Source organism: Schistocerca americana, chromosome X (assembly GCF_021461395.2).
Source record: "Schistocerca americana isolate TAMUIC-IGC-003095 chromosome X, iqSchAmer2.1, whole genome shotgun sequence".
Lineage (NCBI taxonomy): Eukaryota > Metazoa > Arthropoda > Insecta > Orthoptera > Acrididae > Schistocerca > Schistocerca americana.
In genome coordinates this window covers 65,811,560-65,826,974 of record NC_060130.1, presented here as the reverse complement: position 1 = coordinate 65,826,974, position 15,415 = coordinate 65,811,560, and positions in this window count along the sequence as shown.

Here is a 15,415-nt window from a genome sequence, read left to right as displayed (position 1 = left end):
CAAATAATGGCGTATCGCGTCTGGTGAAAGCGGCAGAGGAAAATCGTAGATGTGACTGTGGTTTAACGGGGAGCAACTGACAGGAGTAACTATGACTCTCTTAAGGTAGCCAAATGCCTCGTCAAGTGGCGTATCGCTTCAGGTGAACTGGCCAGAATAAGATTGAAAATGTGACTGTGGTAAAACGGGGAGCAACTGGCAGGAGTAACTATGACTCTCTTAAGGTAGGCAAACGCCTCGTCAATAGGCGAAATACATCGGCAAAGTCGAAAAGCTCCCGGCAGGAGTACTGTGAAAGTCTTTATGTCAATAGATATTAGCGTATCGCTTCAGGAGAATTGGCCAGAGTAAGCTTGTAGATGTGCCTGTTGTAAAATGGGGAGCAACAGCAAGGGGTAACTATGACTCTCTTAAGGTAACCAAATGCCCCGTCAACAGGCGAAATACATCGGCAAACTCGAGAGCTCCCGGCATTAGTACTGTGAAATTCTTTAGGTTGACCGATAATGGCGTATCGCTTCAGGTGAACTGGCCAGAATAAGATTGAAAATGTGACTGTGGTAAAACGGGGAGTAACTGACAGGAGTAACTATGACTCTCTTAAGGTAGCCAAATGGTTCGTCAACAGGCGAAATACATTGGTAAACTGGAGGAACCCCTAGCATGAGTACTGTGAAAGTCATAATTTCGACAAATAATGGCGTATCGCGTCTGGTGAAAGCGGCAGAGGAAAATCGTAGATGTGACTGTGGTTTAACGGGGAGCAACTGACAGGAGTAACTATGACTCTCTTAAGGTAGCCAAATGCCTCGTCAAGTGGCGTATCGCTTCGGGTGAACTGGCCAGAATAAGATTGAAAATGTGACTGTGGTAAAACGGGGAGCAACTGACAGGAGTAAGTATGACTCTCTTAAGGTAGCCAAATGCCTCGTCAACAGGCGAAATACATTGGTAAACTGGAGGAGCCCCTAGCAGAAGTACTTTGAAAGTCATGATGTCTACAAATAATGGCGTATCGCGTCTGGTGAAAGGGGCAGAGGAAAATGGTAGATGTGACTGTGGTTTAACGGAGAGACACGGGCAGGAGTAACTATGACTCTCTTAAGGTAGCCAAACGCCTCGTCAATAGGCGAAATACATCGGCAAAGTCGAAAAGATCCCGGCAGGAGTACTGTGAAAGTCTTTATGTCAACAGATATTAGCGTATCGCTTCAGGAGAATTGGCCAGAGTAAGCTTGTAGATGTGAATGTTGTAAAATGGGGAGCGACAGCAAGGGGTAACTATGACTCTCTTAAGGTATCCAAATGCCTCGTCAACAGGCGAAATACATCGGCAAACTCGAGAAGCTCCCGGCAGGAGTACTGTGATAATCTTTAGGTTGACTGACAATGGCGTATCGCTTCAGGTGAACTGGCCAGAATAAGATTGAAAATGTGACTGTGGTAAAACGGGGAGCAACTGACAGGAGTAAGTATGACTCTCTTAAGGTAGCCAAATGCCTCGTCAACAGGCGAAATACATTGGTAAACTGGAGGAGCCCCTAGCAGGAGTACTTTGAAAGTCAAGATGTCGACAAATAATGGCGTATCGCGTCTGGTGAAAGGGGCAGAGGAAAATGGTAGATGTGACTGTGGTTTAACGGAGAGACACTGGCAGGAGTAACTATGACTCTCTTAAGGTAGGCAAGCGCCTCGTCAATAGGCGAAATACATCGGCAAAGTCGAAAAGCTCCCGGCAGGAGTAATGTGAAAGTCTTTATGTCAATAGATATTAGCGTATCGCTTCAGGAGAATTGGCCAGAGTAAGCTTGTAGATGTGCCTGTTGTAAAATGGGGAGCAACAGCAAGGGGTAACTATGACTCTCTTAAGGTAACCAAATGCCCCGTCAACAGGCGAAATACATCGGCAAACTCGAGAAGCTCCCGGCAGGAGTACTGTGATAATCTTTAGGTTGACTGACAATGGCGTATCGCTTCAGGTGAACTGGCCAGAATAAGATTGAAAATGTGACTGTGGTAAAACGGGGAGCAACTGACAGGAGTAAGTATGACTCTCTTAAGGTAGCCAAATGCCTCGTCAACAGGCGAAATACATTGGTAAACTGGAGGAGCCCCTAGCAGGAGTACTTTGAAAGTCATGATGTCGACAAATAATGGCGTATCGCGTCTGGTGAAAGGGGCAGAGGAAAATGGTAGATGTGACTGTGGTTTAACGGAGAGACACTGCAGGAGTAACTATGACTCTCTTAAGGTAGGCAAACGCCTCGTCAATAGGCGAAATACATCGGCAAAGTCGAAAAGCTCCCGGCAGGAGTACTGTGAAAGTCTTTATGTCAATAGATATTAGCGTATCGCTTCAGGAGAATTGGCCAGAGTAAGCTTGTAGATGTGCCTGTTGTAAAATGGGGTGCAACAGCAAGGGGTAACTATGACTCTCTTAAGGTAACCAAATGCCTCGTCAACAGGCGAAATACATCGGCAAACTCGAGAGCTCCCGGCAGGAGTACTGTGAAATTCTTTAGGTTGACCGATAATGGCGTATCGCTTCAGGTGAACTGGCCAGAATAAGATTGAAAATGTGACTGTGGTAAAACGGGGAGCAACTGACAGGAGTAACTATGACTCTCTTAAGGTAGCCAAATGGTTCGTCAACAGGCGAAATACATTGGTAAACTGGAGGAACCCCTAGCAGGAGTACTGTGAAAGTCATAATTTCGACAAATAATGGCGTATCGCGTCTGGTGAAAGCGGCAGAGGAAAATCGTAGATGTGACTGTGGTTTAACGGGGAGCAACTGACAGGAGTAACTATGACTCTCTTAAGGTAGCCAAATGCCTCGTCAAGTGGCGTATCGCTTCAGGTGAACTGGCCAGAATAAGATTGAAAATGTGACTGTGGTAAAACGGGGAGCAACTGACAGGAGTAAGTATGACTCTCTTAAGGTAGCCAAATGCCTCGTCAACAGGCGAAATACATTGGTAAACTGGAGGAGCCCCTAGCAGGAGTACTTTGAAAGTCATGATGTCGACAAATAATGGCGTATCGCGTCTGGTGAAAGGGGCAGAGGAAAATGGTAGATGTGACTGTGGTTTAACGGAGAGACACTGCAGGAGTAACTATGACTCTCTTAAGGTAGGCAAACGCCTCGTCAATAGGCGAAATACATCGGCAAAGTCGAAAAGCTCCCGGCAGGAGTACTGTGAAAGTCTTTATGTCAATAGATATTAGCGTATCGCTTCAGGAGAATTGGCCAGAGTAAGCTTGTAGATGTGCCTGTTGTAAAATGGGGAGCAACAGCAAGGGGTAACTATGACTCTCTTAAGGTAACCAAATGCCTCGTCAACAGGCGAAATACATCGGCAAACTCGAGAGCTCCCGGCAGGAGTACTGTGAAATTCTTTAGGTTGACCGATAATGGCGTATCGCTTCAGGTGAACTGGCCAGAATAAGATTGAAAATGTGACTGTGGTAAAACGGGGAGCAACTGACAGGAGTAACTATGACTCTCTTAAGGTAGCCAAATGGTTCGTCAACAGGCGAAATACATTGGTAAACTGGAGGAACCCCTAGCAGGAGTACTGTGAAAGTCATAATTTCGACAAATAATGGCGTATCGCGTCTGGTGAAAGCGGCAGAGGAAAATCGTAGATGTGACTGTGGTTTAACGGGGAGCAACTGACAGGAGTAACTATGACTCTCTTAAGGTAGCCAAATGCCTCGTCAAGTGGCGTATCGCTTCAGGTGAACTGGCCAGAATAAGATTGAAAATGTGACTGTGGTAAAACGGGGAGCAACTGACAGGAGTAAGTATGACTCTCTTAAGGTAGCCAAATGCCTCGTCAACAGGCGAAATACATTGGTAAACTGGAGGAGCCCCTAGCAGGAGTACTTTGAAAGTCATGATGTCGACAAATAATGGCGTATCGCGTCTGGTGAAAGGGGCAGAGGAAAATGGTAGATGTGACTGTGGTTTAACGGAGAGACACTGCAGGAGTAACTATGACTCTCTTAAGGTAGGCAAACGCCTCGTCAATAGGCGAAATACATCGGCAAATTCGAAAAGCTCCCGGCAGGAGTACTGTGAAAGTCTTTATGTCAATAGATATTAGCGTATCGCTTCAGGAGAATTGGCCAGAGTAAGCTTGTAGATGTGCCTGTTGTAAAATGGGGAGCAACAGCAAGGGGTAACTATGACTCTCTTAAGGTAACCAAATGCCTCGTCAACAGGCGAAATACATCGGCAAACTCGAGAGCTCCCGGCAGGAGTACTGTGAAATTCTTTAGGTTGACCGATAATGGCGTATCGCTTCAGGTGAACTGGCCAGAATAAGATTGAAAATGTGACTGTGGTAAAACGGGGAGCAACTGACAGGAGTAACTATGACTCTCTTAAGGTAGCCAAATGGTTCGTCAACAGGCGAAATACATTGGTAAACTGGAGGAACCCCTAGCAGGAGTACTGTGAAAGTCATAATTTCGACAAATAATGGCGTATCGCGTCTGGTGAAAGCGGCAGAGGAAAATCGTAGATGTGACTGTGGTTTAACGGGGAGCAACTGACAGGAGTAACTATGACTCTCTTAAGGTAGCCAAATGCCTCGTCAAGTGGCGTATCGCTTCAGGTGAACTGGCCAGAATAAGATTGAAAATGTGACTGTGGTAAAACGGGGAGCAACTGACAGGAGTAAGTATGACTCTCTTAAGGTAGCCAAATGCCTCGTCAACAGGCGAAATACATTGGTAAACTGGAGGAGCCCCTAGCAGGAGTACTTTGAAAGTCATGATGTCGACAAATAATGGCGTATCGCGTCTGGTGAAAGGGGCAGAGGAAAATGGTAGATGTGACTGTGGTTTAACGGAGAGACACTGCAGGAGTAACTATGACTCTCTTAAGGTAGGCAAACGCCTCGTCAATAGGCGAAATACATCGGCAAAGTCGAAAAGCTCCCGGCAGGAGTACTGTGAAAGTCTTTATGTCAATAGATATTAGCGTATCGCTTCAGGAGAATTGGCCAGAGTAAGCTTGTAGATGTGCCTGTTGTAAAATGGGGAGCAACAGCAAGGGGTAACTATGACTCTCTTAAGGTAACCAAATGCCTCGTCAACAGGCGAAATACATCGGCAAACTCGAGAGCTCCCGGCAGGAGTACTGTGAAATTCTTTAGGTTGACCGATAATGGCGTATCGCTTCAGGTGAACTGGCCAGAATAAGATTGAAAATGTGACTGTGGTAAAACGGGGAGCAACTGACAGGAGTAACTATGACTCTCTTAAGGTAGCCAAATGGTTCGTCAACAGGCGAAATACATTGGTAAACTGGAGGAACCCCTAGCAGCAGTACTGTGAAAGTCATAATTTCGACAAATAATGGCGTATCGCGTCTGGTGAAAGCGGCAGAGGAAAATCGTAGATGTGACTGTGGTTTAACGGGGAGCAACTGACAGGAGTAACTATGACTCTCTTAAGGTAGCCAAATGCCTCGTCAAGTGGCGTATCGCTTCAGGTGAACTGGCCAGAATAAGATTGAAAATGTGACTGTGGTAAAACGGGGAGCAACTGACAGGAGTAAGTATGACTCTCTTAAGGTAGCCAAATGCCTCGTCAACAGGCGAAATACATTGGTAAACTGGAGGAGCCCCTAGCAGGAGTACTTTGAAAGTCATGATGTCGACAAATAATGGCGTATCGCGTCTGGTGAAAGGGGCAGAGGAAAATGGTAGATGTGACTGTGGTTTAACGGAGAGACACTGCAGGAGTAACTATGACTCTCTTAAGGTAGGCAAACGCCTCGTCAATAGGCGAAATACATCGGCAAAGTCGAAAAGCTCCCGGCAGGAGTACTGTGAAAGTCTTTATGTCAATAGATATTAGCGTATCGCTTCAGGAGAATTGGCCAGAGTAAGCTTGTAGATGTGCCTGTTGTAAAATGGGGAGCAACAGCAAGGGGTAACTATGACTCTCTTAAGGTAACCAAATGCCTCGTCAACAGGCGAAATACATCGGCAAACTCGAGAGCTCCCGGCAGGAGTACTGTGAAATTCTTTAGGTTGACCGATAATGGCGTATCGCTTCAGGTGAACTGGCCAGAATAAGATTGAAAATGTGACTGTGGTAAAACGGGGAGCAACTGACAGGAGTAACTATGACTCTCTTAAGGTAGCCAAATGGTTCGTCAACAGGCGAAATACATTGGTAAACTGGAGGAACCCCTAGCAGGAGTACTGTGAAAGTCATAATTTCGACAAATAATGGCGTATCGCGTCTGGTGAAAGCGGCAGAGGAAAATCGTAGATGTGACTGTGGTTTAACGGGGAGCAACTGACAGGAGTAACTATGACTCTCTTAAGGTAGCCAAATGCCTCGTCAAGTGGCGTATCGCTTCAGGTGAACTGGCCAGAATAAGATTGAAAATGTGACTGTGGTAAAACGGGGAGCAACTGACAGGAGTAAGTATGACTCTCTTAAGGTAGCCAAATGCCTCGTCAACAGGCGAAATACATTGGTAAACTGGAGGAGCCCCTAGCAGGAGTACTTTGAAAGTCATGATGTCGACAAATAATGGCGTATCGCGTCTGGTGAAAGGGGCAGAGGAAAATGGTAGATGTGACTGTGGTTTAACGGAGAGACACTGCAGGAGTAACTATGACTCTCTTAAGGTAGGCAAACGCCTCGTCAATAGGCGAAATACATCGGCAAAGTCGAAAAGCTCCCGGCAGGAGTACTGTGAAAGTCTTTATGTCAATAGATATTAGCGTATCGCTTCAGGAGAATTGGCCAGAGTAAGCTTGTAGATGTGCCTGTTGTAAAATGGGGAGCAACAGCAAGGGGTAACTATGACTCTCTTAAGGTAACCAAATGCCTCGTCAACAGGCGAAATACATCGGCAAACTCGAGAGCTCCCGGCAGGAGTACTGTGAAATTCTTTAGGTTGACCGATAATGGCGTATCGCTTCAGGTGAACTGGCCAGAATAAGATTGAAAATGTGACTGTGGTAAAACGGGGAGCAACTGACAGGAGTAACTATGACTCTCTTAAGGTAGCCAAATGGTTCGTCAACAGGCGAAATACATTGGTAAACTGGAGGAACCCCTAGCAGGAGTACTGTGAAAGTCATAATTTCGACAAATAATGGCGTATCGCGTCTGGTGAAAGCGGCAGAGGAAAATCGTAGATGTGACTGTGGTTTAACGGGGAGCAACTGACAGGAGTAACTATGACTCTCTTAAGGTAGCCAAATGCCTCGTCAAGTGGCGTATCGCTTCAGGTGAACTGGCCAGAATAAGATTGAAAATGTGACTGTGGTAAAACGGGGAGCAACTGACAGGAGTAAGTATGACTCTCTTAAGGTAGCCAAATGCCTCGTCAACAGGCGAAATACATTGGTAAACTGGAGGAGCCCCTAGCAGGAGTACTTTGAAAGTCATGATGTCGACAAATAATGGCGTATCGCGTCTGGTGAAAGGGGCAGAGGAAAATGGTAGATGTGACTGTGGTTTAACGGAGAGACACTGCAGGAGTAACTATGACTCTCTTAAGGTAGGCAAACGCCTCGTCAATAGGCGAAATACATCGGCAAAGTCGAAAAGCTCCCGGCAGGAGTACTGTGAAAGTCTTTATGTCAATAGATATTAGCGTATCGCTTCAGGAGAATTGGCCAGAGTAAGCTTGTAGATGTGCCTGTTGTAAAATGGGGAGCAACAGCAAGGGGTAACTATGACTCTCTTAAGGTAACCAAATGCCTCGTCAACAGGCGAAATACATCGGCAAACTCGAGAGCTCCCGGCAGGAGTACTGTGAAATTCTTTAGGTTGACCGATAATGGCGTATCGCTTCAGGTGAACTGGCCAGAATAAGATTGAAAATGTGACTGTGGTAAAACGGGGAGCAACTGACAGGAGTAACTATGACTCTCTTAAGGTAGCCAAATGGTTCGTCAACAGGCGAAATACATTGGTAAACTGGAGGAACCCCTAGCAGGAGTACTGTGAAAGTCATAATTTCGACAAATAATGGCGTATCGCGTCTGGTGAAAGCGGCAGAGGAAAATCGTAGATGTGACTGTGGTTTAACGGGGAGCAACTGACAGGAGTAACTATGACTCTCTTAAGGTAGCCAAATGCCTCGTCAAGTGGCGTATCGCTTCAGGTGAACTGGCCAGAATAAGATTGAAAATGTGACTGTGGTAAAACGGGGAGCAACTGACAGGAGTAAGTATGACTCTCTTAAGGTAGCCAAATGCCTCGTCAACAGGCGAAATACATTGGTAAACTGGAGGAGCCCCTAGCAGGAGTACTTTGAAAGTCATGATGTCGACAAATAATGGCGTATCGCGTCTGGTGAAAGGGGCAGAGGAAAATGGTATATGTGACTGTGGTTTAACGGAGAGACACTGGCAGGAGTAACTATGACTCTCTTAAGGTAGCCAAACGCCTCGTCAATAGGCGAAATACATCGGCAAAGTCGAAAAGCTCCCGGCAGGAGTACTGTGAAAGTCTTTATGTCAATAGATATTAGCGTATCGCTTCAGGAGAATTGGCCAGAGTAAGCTTGTAGATGTGCCTGTTGTAAAAAGGGGAGCAACAGCAAGGGGTAACTATGACTCTCTTAAGGTAACCAAATGCCTCGTCAACAGGCGAAATACATCGGCAAACTCGAGAGCTCCCGGCATTAGTACTGTGGAATTCTTTAGGTTGACCGATAATGGCGTATCGCTTCAGGTGAACTGGCCAGAATAAGATTGAAAATGTGACTGTGGTAAAACGGGGAGCAACTGACAGGAGTAACTATGACTCTCTTAAGGTAGCCAAATGGTTCGTCAACAGGCGAAATACATTGGTAAACTGGAGGAACCCCTAGCAGGAGTACTGTGAAAGTCATAATTTCGACAAATAATGGCGTATCGCGTCTGGTGAAAGCGGCAGAGGAAAATCGTAGATGTGACTGTGGTTTAACGGGGAGCAACTGACAGGAGTAACTATGACTCTCTTAAGGTAGCCAAATGCCTCGTCAAGTGGCGTATCGCTTCAGGTGAACTGGCCAGAATAAGATTGAAAATGTGACTGTGGTAAAACGGGGAGCAACTGACAGGAGTAAGTATGACTCTCTTAAGGTAGCCAAATGCCTCGTCAACAGGCGAAATACATTGGTAAACTGGAGGAGCCCCTAGCAGGAGTACTTTGAAAGTCATGATGTCGACAAATAATGGCGTATCGCGTCTGGTGAAAGGGGCAGAGGAAAATGGTATATGTGACTGTGGTTTAACGGAGAGACACTGGCAGGAGTAACTATGACTCTCTTAAGGTAGCCAAACGCCTCGTCAATAGGCGAAATACATCGGCAAAATCGAAAAGCTCCCGGCAGGAGTACTGTGAAAGTCTTTATGTCAATAGATATTAGCGTATCGCTTCAGGAGAATTGGCCAGAGTAAGCTTGTAGATGTGCCTGTTGTAAAATGGGGAGCAACAGCAAGGGGTAACTATGACTCTCTTAAGGTAACCAAATGCCTCGTCAACAGGCGAAATACATCGGCAAACTCGAGAGCTCCCGGCATTAGTACTGTGGAATTCTTTAGGTTGACCGATAATGGCGTATCGCTTCAGGTGAACTGGCCAGAATAAGATTGAAAATGTGACTGTGGTAAAACGGGGAGCAACTGACAGGAGTAACTATGACTCTCTTAAGGTAGCCAAATGGTTCGTCAACAGGCGAAATACAGTGGTAAACTGGTGGAACCCCTAGCAGGAGTACTGTGAAAGTCATAATTTCGACAAATAATGGCGTATCGCGTCTGGTGAAAGCGGCAGAGGAAAATCGTAGATGTGACTGTGGTTTAACGGGGAGCAACTGACAGGAGTAACTATGACTCTCTTAAGGTAGCCAAATGCCTCGTCAAGTGGCGTATCGCTTCAGGTGAACTGGCCAGAATAAGATTGAAAATGTGACTGTGGTAAAACGGGGAGCAACTGACAGGAGTAAGTATGACTCTCTTAAGGTAGCCAAATGCCTCGTCAACAGGCGAAATACATTGGTAAACTGGAGGAGCCCCTAGCAGGAGTACTTTGAAAGTCATGATGTCGACAAATAATGGCGTATCGCGTCTGGTGAAAGGGGCAGAGGAAAATGGTATATGTGACTGTGGTTTAACGGAGAGACACTGGCAGGAGTAACTATGACTCTCTTAAGGTAGCCAAACGCCTCGTCAATAGGCGAAATACATCGGCAAAATCGAAAAGCTCCCGGCAGGAGTACTGTGAAAGTCTTTATGTCAATAGATATTAGCGTATCGCTTCAGGAGAATTGGCCAGAGTAAGCTTGTAGATGTGCCTGTTGTAAAATGGGGAGCAACAGCAAGGGGTAACTATGACTCTCTTAAGGTAACCAAATGCCCCGTCAACAGGCGAAATACATCGGCAAACTCGAGAGCTCCCGGCATTAGTACTGTGGAATTCTTTAGGTTGACCGATAATGGCGTATCGCTTCAGGTGAACTGGCCAGAATAAGATTGAAAATGTGACGGTGGTAAAACGGGGAGCAACTGACAGGAGTAACTATGACTCTCTTAAGGTAGCCAAATGGTTCGTCAACAGGCGAAATACATTGGTAAACTGGAGGAACCCCTAGCATGAGTACTGTGAAAGTCATAATTTCGACAAATAATGGCGTATCGCGTCTGGTGAAAGCGGCAGAGGAAAATCGTAGATGTGACTGTGGTTTAACGGGGAGCAACTGACAGGAGTAACTATGACTCTCTTAAGGTAGCCAAATGCCTCGTCAAGTGGCGTATCGCTTCGGGTGAACTGGCCAGAATAAGATTGAAAATGTGACTGTGGTAAAACGGGGAGCAACTGACAGGAGTAAGTATGACTCTCTTAAGGTAGCCAAATGCCTCGTCAACAGGCGAAATACATTGGTAAACTGGAGGAGCCCCTAGCAGAAGTACTTTGAAAGTCATGATGTCTACAAATAATGGCGTATCGCGTCTGGTGAAAGGGGCAGAGGAAAATGGTAGATGTGACTGTGGTTTAACGGAGAGACACGGGCAGGAGTAACTATGACTCTCTTAAGGTAGCCAAACGCCTCGTCAATAGGCGACATACATCGGCAAAGTCGAAAAGATCCCGGCAGGAGTACTGTGAAAGTCTTTATGTCAACAGATATTAGCGTATCGCTTCAGGAGAATTGGCCAGAGTAAGCTTGTAGATGTGAATGTTGTAAAATGGGGAGCGACAGCAAGGGGTAACTATGACTCTCTTAAGGTATCCAAATGCCTCGTCAACAGGCGAAATACATCGGCAAACTCGAGAAGCTCCCGGCAGGAGTACTGTGATAATCTTTAGGTTGACTGACAATGGCGTATCGCTTCAGGTGAACTGGCAAGAATAAGATTGAAAATGTGACTGTGGTAAAACGGGGAGCAACTGACAGGAGTAAGTATGACTCTCTTAAGGTAGCCAAATGCCTCGTCAACAGGCGAAATACATTGGTAAACTGGAGGAGCCCCTAGCAGGAGTACTTTGAAAGTCATGATGTCGACAAATAATGGAGTATCGCGTCTGGTGAAAGGGGCAGAGGAAAATGGTAGATGTGACTGTGGTTTAACGGAGAGACACTGCAGGAGTAACTATGACTCTCTTAAGGTAGGCAAACGCCTCGTCAATAGGCGAAATACATCGGCAATGTCGAAAAGCTCCCGGCAGGAGTACTGTGAAAGTCTTTATGTCAATAGATATTAGCGTATCGCTTCAGGAGAATTGGCCAGAGTAAGCTTGTAGATGTGCCTGTTGTAAAATGGGGAGCAACAGCAAGGGGTAACTATGACTCTCTTAAGGTAACCAAATGCCTCGTCAACAGGCGAAATACATCGGCAAACTCGAGAGCTCCCGGCAGGAGTACTGTGAAATTCTTTAGGTTGACCGATAATGGCGTATCGCTTCAGGTGAACTGGCCAGAATAAGATTGAAAATGTGACTGTGGTAAAACGGGGAGCAACTGACAGGAGTAACTATGACTCTCTTAAGGTAGCCAAATGGTTCGTCAACAGGCGAAATACATTGGTAAACTGGAGGAACCCCTAGCAGGAGTACTGTGAAAGTCATAATTTCGACAAATAATGGCGTATCGCGTCTGGTGAAAGCGGCAGAGGAAAATCGTAGATGTGACTGTGGTTTAACGGGGAGCAACTGACAGGAGTAACTATGACTCTCTTAAGGTAGCCAAATGCCTCGTCAAGTGGCGTATCGCTTCAGGTGAACTGGCCAGAATAAGATTGAAAATGTGACTGTGGTAAAACGGGGAGCAACTGACAGGAGTAAGTATGACTCTCTTAAGGTAGCCAAATGCCTCGTCAACAGGCGAAATACATTGGTAAACTGGAGGAGCCCCTAGCAGGAGTACTTTGAAAGTCATGATGTCGACAAATAATGGCGTATCGCGTCTGGTGAAAGGGGCAGAGGAAAATGGTAGATGTGACTGTGGTTTAACGGAGAGACACTGGCAGGAGTAACTATGACTCTCTTAAGGTAGGCAAACGCCTCGTCAATAGGCGAAGTACATCGGCAAAGTCGAAAAGCTCCCGGCAGGAGTACTGTGAAAGTCTTTATGTCAATAGATATTAGCGTATCGCTTCAGGAGAATTGGCCAGAGTAAGCTTGTAGATGTGCCTGTTGTAAAATGGGGAGCGACAGCAAGGGGTAACTATGACTCTCTTAAGGTAACAAAATGCCCCGTCAACAGGCGAAATACATCGGCAAACTCGAGAGCTCCCGGCATTAGTACTGTGAAATTCTTTAGGTTGACCGATAATGGCGTATCGCTTCAGGTGAACTGGCCAGAATAAGATTGAAAATGTGACTGTGGTAAAACGGGGAGCAACTGACAGGAGTAACTATGACTCTCTTAAGGTAGCCAAATGGTTCGTCAACAGGCGAAATACATTGGTAAACTGGAGGAACCCCTAGCATGAGTACTGTGAAAGTCATAATTTCGACAAATAATGGCGTATCGCGTCTGGTGAAAGCGGCAGAGGAAAATCGTAGATGTGACTGTGGTTTAACGGGGAGCAACTGACAGGAGTAACTATGACTCTCTTAAGGTAGCCAAATGCCTCGTCAAGTGGCGTATCGCTTCGGGTGAACTGGCCAGAATAAGATTGAAAATGTGACTGTGGTAAAACGGGGAGCAACTGACAGGAGTAAGTATGACTCTCTTAAGGTAGCCAAATGCCTCGTCAACAGGCGAAATACATTGGTAAACTGGAGGAGCCCCTAGCAGAAGTACTTTGAAAGTCATGATGTCTACAAATAATGGCGTATCGCGTCTGGTGAAAGGGGCAGAGGAAAATGGTAGATGTGACTGTGGTTTAACGGAGAGACACGGGCAGGAGTAACTATGACTCTCTTAAGGTAGCCAAACGCCTCGTCAATAGGCGAAATACATCGGCAAAGTCGAAAAGATCCCGGCAGGAGTACTGTGAAAGTCTTTATGTCAACAGATATTAGCGTATCGCTTCAGGAGAATTGGCCAGAGTAAGCTTGTAGATGTGAATGTTGTAAAATGGGGAGCGACAGCAAGGGGTAACTATGACTCTCTTAAGGTATCCAAATGCCTCGTCAACAGGCGAAATACATCGGCAAACTCGAGAAGCTCCCGGCAGGAGTACTGTGATAATCTTTAGGTTGACTGACAATGGCGTATCGCTTCAGGTGAACTGGCCAGAATAAGATTGAAAATGTGACTGTGGTAAAACGGGGAGCAACTGACAGGAGTAAGTATGACTCTCTTAAGGTAGCCAAATGCCTCGTCAACAGGCGAAATACATTGGTAAACTGGAGGAGCCCCTAGCAGGAGTACTTTGAAAGTCATGATGTCGACAAATAATGGCGTATCGCGTCTGGTGAAAGGGGCAGAGGAAAATGGTAGATGTGACTGTGGTTTAACGGAGAGACACTGGCAGGAGTAACTATGACTCTCTTAAGGTAGGCAAACGCCTTTGTCAATAGGCGAAATACATCGGCAAAGTCGAAAAGCTCCCGGCAGGAGTACTGTGAAAGTCTTTATGTCAATAGATATTAGCGTATCGCTTCAGGAGAATTGGCCAGAGTAAGCTTGTAGATGTGCCTGTTGTAAAATGGGGAGCAACAGCAAGGGGTAACTATGACTCTCTTAAGGTAACAAAATGCCCCGTCAACAGGCGAAATACATCGGCAAACTCGAGAGCTCCCGGCATTAGTACTGTGAAATTCTTTAGGTTGACCGATAATGGCGTATCGCTTCAGGTGAACTGGCCACAATAAGATTGAAAATGTGACTGTGGTAAAAAGGGGAGCAACTGACAGGAGTAACTATGACTCTCTTAAGGTAGCCAAATGGTTCGTCAACAGGCGAAATACATTGGTAACCTGGAGGAACCCCTAGCATGAGTACTGTGAAAGTCATAATTTCGACAAATAATGGCGTATCGCGTCTGGTGAAAGCGGCAGAGGAAAATCGTAGATGTGACTGTGGTTTAACGGGGAGCAACTGACAGGAGTAACTATGACTCTCTTAAGGTAGCCAAATGCCTCGTCAAGTGGCGTATCGCTTCGGGTGAACTGGCCAGAATAAGATTGAAAATGTGACTGTGGTAAAACGGGGAGCAACTGACAGGAGTAAGTATGACTCTCTTAAGGTAGCCAAATGCCTCGTCAACAAGCGAAATACATTGGTAAACTGGAGGAGCCCCTAGCAGGAGTACTTTGAAAGTCATGATGTCGACAAATAATGGCGTATCGCGTCTGGTGAAAGGGGCAGAGGAAAATGGTATATGTGACTGTGGTTTAACGGAGAGACACTGGCAGGAGTAACTATGACTCTCTTAAGGTAGCCAAACGCCTCGTCAATAGGCGAAATACATCGGCAAAGTCGAAAAGCTCCCGGCAGGAGTACTGTGAAAGTCTTTATGTCAATAGATATTAGCGTATCGCTTCAGGAGAATTGGCCAGAGTAAGCTTGTAGATGTGCCTGTTGTAAAATGGGGAGCAACAGCAAGGGGTAACTATGACTCTCTTAAGGTAACCAAATGCCTCGTCAACAGGCGAAATACATCGGCAAACTCGAGAGCTCCCGGCATTAGTACTGTGGAATTCTTTAGGTTGACCGATAATGGCGTATCGCTTCAGGTGAACTGGCCAGAATAAGATTGAACATGTGACTGTGGTAAAACGGGGAGCAACTGACAGGAGTAACTATGACTCTCTTAAGGTAGCCAAATGGTTCGTCAACAGGCGAAATACATTGGTAAACTGGAGGAACCCCTAGCAGGAGTACTGTGAAAGTCATAATTTCGACAAATAATGGCGTATCGCGTCTGGTGAAAGCGGCAGAGGAAAATCGTAGATGTGACTGTGGTTTAACGGGGAGCAACTGACAGGAGTAACT